This window comes from Bicyclus anynana, chromosome 19, assembly GCF_947172395.1.
Source record: "Bicyclus anynana chromosome 19, ilBicAnyn1.1, whole genome shotgun sequence".
In the NCBI taxonomy this organism is placed as follows: domain Eukaryota; kingdom Metazoa; phylum Arthropoda; class Insecta; order Lepidoptera; family Nymphalidae; genus Bicyclus; species Bicyclus anynana.
The window spans coordinates 15,464,609-15,470,608 of NC_069101.1; positions in this window are offsets into that span (position 1 = coordinate 15,464,609).

A 6,000-nucleotide genomic window follows, 5' to 3' on the forward strand; every position below is an offset into this window, starting at 1 on the left:
TGTTATATTTAGTTTATAGATGGCTATAATTAAATATTAAGTATCATAAGTGGCTATATTGCAAGTGTTTAGGAATAGAGCAGTGCAACGTTATACGAGTAAGTAATTATATTCAATAATATAATAAATACTATGTATCTTTATTGTCTGCTCTATTCCTTGACATTGCTATGTTACCTACTCTATGACAGAATTTAATAAACACGTCTCTACTGCTGATATTTTTTATTATAGCGGGGATGGAGTCCCTGGACAGATTCATCTGCAATTCTTGTTGGAGATCTTCCCGGGCCGCGTCATGTTGAGGGCAATTTAAAATTAAATGTGGTATTGTCTCCTCCGTTGTTTCATTGCAGACGCATCCCGGGCAATCTTTACGTTTGTATCTGTGCAGGTATTCCGCGAACCCACCGTGTCCTGTAAATATTTGTGTTAGTAAATACGTTGGTTGAAGTTTTCGAATGATATTGTAACTATTTAGGACATCCGGGAAGAATATTTTTGTGACCCCTGCAGTTTCTCCAGTTTTGTATCTCTGATTCCATTTCTGAAGCGAGTCTTTACGAATTTCTCGCTTCACAAATGAGATCGGGCATAGGTCATAATCGGGCTTTTTCTTACTTTTTCTCGCGGCGTCCTTCGCCAGTGTGTCTGCTCGTTCATTGCCATCCAGACCTGCATGTGCTTTAATCCAGAACAAGGAAATTTCCTTGTTCTGGAGTTTAATGGCTTTGATATTTGCACGTGATTTGACAGCCAGGTGGTGCGTAGATGCATTATTCGCAACTGTTTCCAATGCAGATCTGGAGTCGCTGTATATGCCAAAACTCTTTTGCCGGCTTTCCAGGATTATCTTGGTGGCTTTGCATATGGCTAGAAGTTCCGCCTGATAGACAGAGCAGTACGATGACAGACTTAACTTGATGGCTTTAATCTCAGCATCGCTGTTCCACAGTGACAGCGCTGCTCCGACCTTTTCATCAATCTTGCTGCCATTAGTAAATATTTTTAATGCCTGTTGATTATGGCGATTTACCTGCTCCTGGTCCGTCAGGCATATGAACTCCAAGTCCATATGGTCCGCCGGGTGGGGAGCTTCGGCATATGCTGCCACTTTCTCTACTTCTCTGTCCTTTAGATGTGCCCAGGGTATCCCTCTTTTGGCCTCATATAGTAAAGCAGCCTCTCTTATTCGCAGATCAAGTGGGAGCAACCCAGACAACAACAAGGCAGAGTTTAAGGAGACGGTTCGATAGGCTTTCGTTAATTTTTGAGCAAAGCCTCTTTGCACATTATTTAGTTGTTTCTGAACCCCTAGCTTTTCAGCCGCTGTTGCCCAGGCACTGGAAGCATACATTATCACTGGTTCAACGGTCGCCGTATAAATTAAACGGGTGACTTCTGGGTGTAAGCCCCAACTAGCTCTGGCAGCCCTGGAGAGCTGTTTATATATTTGAACTGCCCTTTTGCATACTTCTGCCACATGCCTGTTAAAGGTCAACTTGTTGTCGACGTGAAGCCCTAAAATTTTTATATATTCGGACATGCCAATGCTGACCCCACCCATCCTCAGCCTTGGGACGTCATATACCAGTTTGCGCGTTAAGGTCATCGCTTTGGTCTTTGAAGGACCAAAGTTCAGCTTGTTATTGACGCCCCAGTTCCGAACATAGGCAAGGGCAGCATTGGCCTGTCTCTCTATTTCAAGAGCCGTATTTCCGTCGAAAACAAGAATGACATCGTCTGCAAAAGCCTGGCAGTAGTCACCTCTGCTCTCAAGTCCAGTGATCAGGGGGTTCAGGAGAATGTTCCATAAAATGGGACCGCCAATCGACCCTTGTACACAGCCTTTGGAGGTGCTTTTGGAAAACTGTTCTCCTCCGTAACGCACTGTGACTTTCCTGTCACGTAGGTAGCTGTCAAGGATTTTCCGTATATTAATGGGGCATTTTTCCTCAGCCAAACGGACTCTTATGGCGGGCCACCATGCATTGTCAAATGCTCCCTCTATGTCCAGTGATACAAGTGTCACAATCTTATGTGCCTGTATTTTTCGGCGTATGTACGTCACTAGGTCATAGAGGGAGTCTTCAGTGCTTTTTTGGGGCATAAATCCGTATTGGCGAGTACTAATGCACGGGAGAATATACCATTTCAGTCTACCTACGATGAGTTTTTCCAATATCTTTCCCATCACTGGTAATAATCCTATTGGTCGGTAGGCCTTGGGAATTTTGTAACTGTCCTTCCCGGGTTTTCGCAAGATTACTACCGTGGCTTCCTTCCAGATAGTAGGGAAGTGCTCCAGCTCTAGGCATTTGTTTACCAGTGATAGAAAAAATTCCGGATCCTGGGAAAACGAATGGCTGCATATATCGGCAGTGAGGCCATCTGCACCCGGTGCCTTCTTCGGGTTGAAACTCTTAACCACATTTCGGAGCTCCGTCATCGTAAAAGGCGGATCCCAGTGTTCATCACAAGAATCACCATTCACTCTGTCTGCCTTATTTCTTACGCTTTTGTGGTATGGAGAGTCGCAATCCGTTGAATCTTCCGGGTAGAAGGCCTCAGTGAGAAATTTTGCCGAATCCCGCATGTCTAAGGTCTTCCCGTCCTTTTCCAGGGGCACGTCCTCGTGTCGTTTAGCGGTCCTTCCTATCACCCTATATATGCCCTCCCACACACCTTCCCTATCCTGTTTTCCACAAAACCCCTTCCAGCTTTCGATTTGTGCTTTCTTAACCGCTATCTCATAATTTTCTTTTATTTTCAGGTATTCTTCGATGACTTTAGCTTTGCGGACCGGCGCTGCGCAGCGGATTCGTCGCTTCCTAGTGAGAACCTCTTTCTTCAGCCTATACAGCTCTTCAGACATCCATGGTAAGTTAAGTTTTTCTTCTGATTTGGTTAGGTTAGGTTAGGTTAGGTTAGGTTAGGTTAGGTTAGGTTAGGTTAGGTTAGGTTAGGTTAGGTTAGGTTAGGTTAGGTTAGGTTAGGTTAGGTTAGGTTAGGTTAGGTTAGGTTAGGTTAGGTTAGGTTAGGTTAGGTTAGGTTAGGTTAGGTTAGGTTAGGTTAGGTTAGGTTAGGTTAGGTTAGGTTAGGTTTTTTTTTTTTTTTTTTAACGTTGGTCAGAAAAATGCATTTACGCATCCCGTCCTGAAATAAGACAGGATTACTGTCTTATTTCAGGGCGGGTATGTGGGACTCGCCAGCCGTGAAGCGACTGGAATACCCACTAAAAAAAAACCAACGGAGTGGGTGGTGTTATTGCAACACCTCAGTGCTAATGGGATACTCCGAGATGTTGCAAAATGTGTAAGATAGGTGAATGAAATAAGTGTGGAGAATTACGTTATAAGTATAAGTGGAATGGATGACTGATAAACTGTATTAATAATAAAATAATCATAAGTGTTAGATAAAAATAAAAGATAATTAATAGAATATTACGGTAGGATGATTATGTTATAATAAATAGAGTATAATATATATAAATATATATATACACCTACATACATACATAATAATAATACACACACATACACATATATACACAAATACCCATATATACGTATACACATACACACATATACATATATATATACAATAAAACTATAAATAAAATAAGGCTAAAAGATAGTTATCTACATATTCGTTTGATTATAGAATCATTTATATGAACACATGACACGGTAAGATACATTGTAAAAATTATTAAAGTTATTAAAATTTTAAATGGTAAAATAATTAAAATTATTCATTAATTAAAGTGTACAAATGAACACATGAACAAAAATGGTCCCTACAATGAAATTAGCATATGTACATTAGTGAAAAAATTGAACGTGAGTGGAAAAGGTATTTACAAATGGATGATAATACAAAATCAATGGAAAGAAATTAAATTAGTGATTAAGTACAGTTACACAAGAACACATGATTCAGCCAGGGCGTAACAAAAATGGTCTTTACAATAAAATCAGCATACATACATAAATTTTTAAAATTTTAAATAGTAAAATAATTAAAATTATTCATTTATTGAATTGTACAAATGAACACAACAACACATGAAGAAAAATGGTCAGAATATGTACATTAGTTAAATAACTGATTAGAACGTGAGTGGAGAAAATATTTACAAATGAATTTTAATACAGAAATCAATAGAATGAAATTAAATTAGTGATGAAATCCAGTTGCACAATTGCAGAGTATGCAGAGTATTAAACAGTCTGGTTGGTAATAGTTATAGCACTAGTTAAAGTTTAAGGGAGGGCAGAGTGTTTTTTTTTTTTTTTTTTATTTCTGTATATAAATAAGGTTTTTTTTTTTTATTTTATTTTTTTATTTTTTTTTTTTATTTTTTAATTTTTTTTTTTTTTTTTTTTTATTTTTTTTTTTTATTTTTTTTTTTTATTTTTTTATTTTTTTTCCTTTACGGCCCAGCCCTCCCTTCCGTCGTATCAACATATGTGCAATTATAACCGAAAAATTTGACCAGAGAGAATAAGTGACTTCAAAGTATGTATGTAAGTATGTATATTCACAAAATTAATGGTAGAGCTAATATAACTGACACAAGTGAATTTTAAGTAAGTGGAAATGGAATATGTATGACAAGAAAAGATAGTAAGGCACAGTAAGGTGCAGTAGCGAGAAGGTAAAATGCTCAAATTACTAATAATTATTCTCTTTTCCTGTTCTTTCTCTTTTCTTCCTTTGATATCACTCTCCTTCTTTCTGGTCACATCCTTCAATTAATTAATTCCAAGGAATTGGCAATTGATCCCCCTTACTCCTTTCAATAGTTTAGTAGGTGGCCGGTGATAGCCCGGGCAACTCGAAAGCACCTCAGAGGTGTGGAACCAGAAATATCTGGGGTAATGGGGATTGCCTTGGTAAAAGCCATTTTCGTAAGTAGGATGTTTCCTTTTAAAGTGACGGATTCCTTTTCCGCTTTTAAGAAAGATACCGCAGAGCACGCACTGCATGCCCCTCTGTGGCTTAGTCAGGGTGGGTGTAGCATGGGTGTTTATTGATTGTCCACAAGAGTCAGAGATCGGGGAACTTATCGGGGAGACCATGGGCGGTAAGTTTGTGAGAGCTTTCGCGAGCCTTAACGCGGAGGCACCGTAAGTTGCCTGCGTGTGAGGAAGAGGGTCAATGGGTGGTGAGTTGGCTAATTTACTGAAATTGAAAGGGGGGTATGATGGAGGTGGGGCAGATGTGGGAGACGGTCCGCGTGTATTGATAATCGTATGGATTGTATTAATGAGAGCAGTGTTGGAATGTAGCAATTGCTGCGTCCAGTCCCGCAGACGTTTCAATTCTTTGCGGTGAGGGCAGGTGGGGCAGCAGGTGCAGACCTCCCCAGTTGCGGACATAGTAATAAGTGCTATATATTTTTTTTTTTTTTTTTGAATTAAAGATTAGATTTGAAAAATTATTATGGTATAGTAGCTGCGGTATATTAATTAAGGAAACAAATACCATAGGAGGTAATAACGAAGAACAAGAGATCGAACGGCGTATTGATATGAGCTGGTAAAAGTTTTGGACCATGAAGGAAATCCTAAAAGGAGATATTCCAGTCCACCTAAAGAAGACCGTGGTTAGGTTAGGTTTTTTTTTTTTTTTTTTTTTTGATGTTCCACCATTGGAGGAGGAACCGCTGGATATCCTCCGATATGGTAGTCGGAGACCTTGTATATCTTTTGTATTGTTATTGTGTTGTTTTGTGTGGTTGTGTTATGTTATGTGTTGCATAATTTTTTAAATCTATCTTGTATATCTTAGTTTGTTATAGTCTAACTTTTTCGAATCGAGGAATGAAACAATAGTTACCCTTATCATCGTTGGGTATTATATTCCAATAATATAATGACAACATATGATCTCTTAGTTTCTATTGTTTTATACCGTGATTATTTTAATTTTGAATTTTGATATTATCTAAATATTTATTGTGTTATTTAATAACACAATTTAAATATCTAA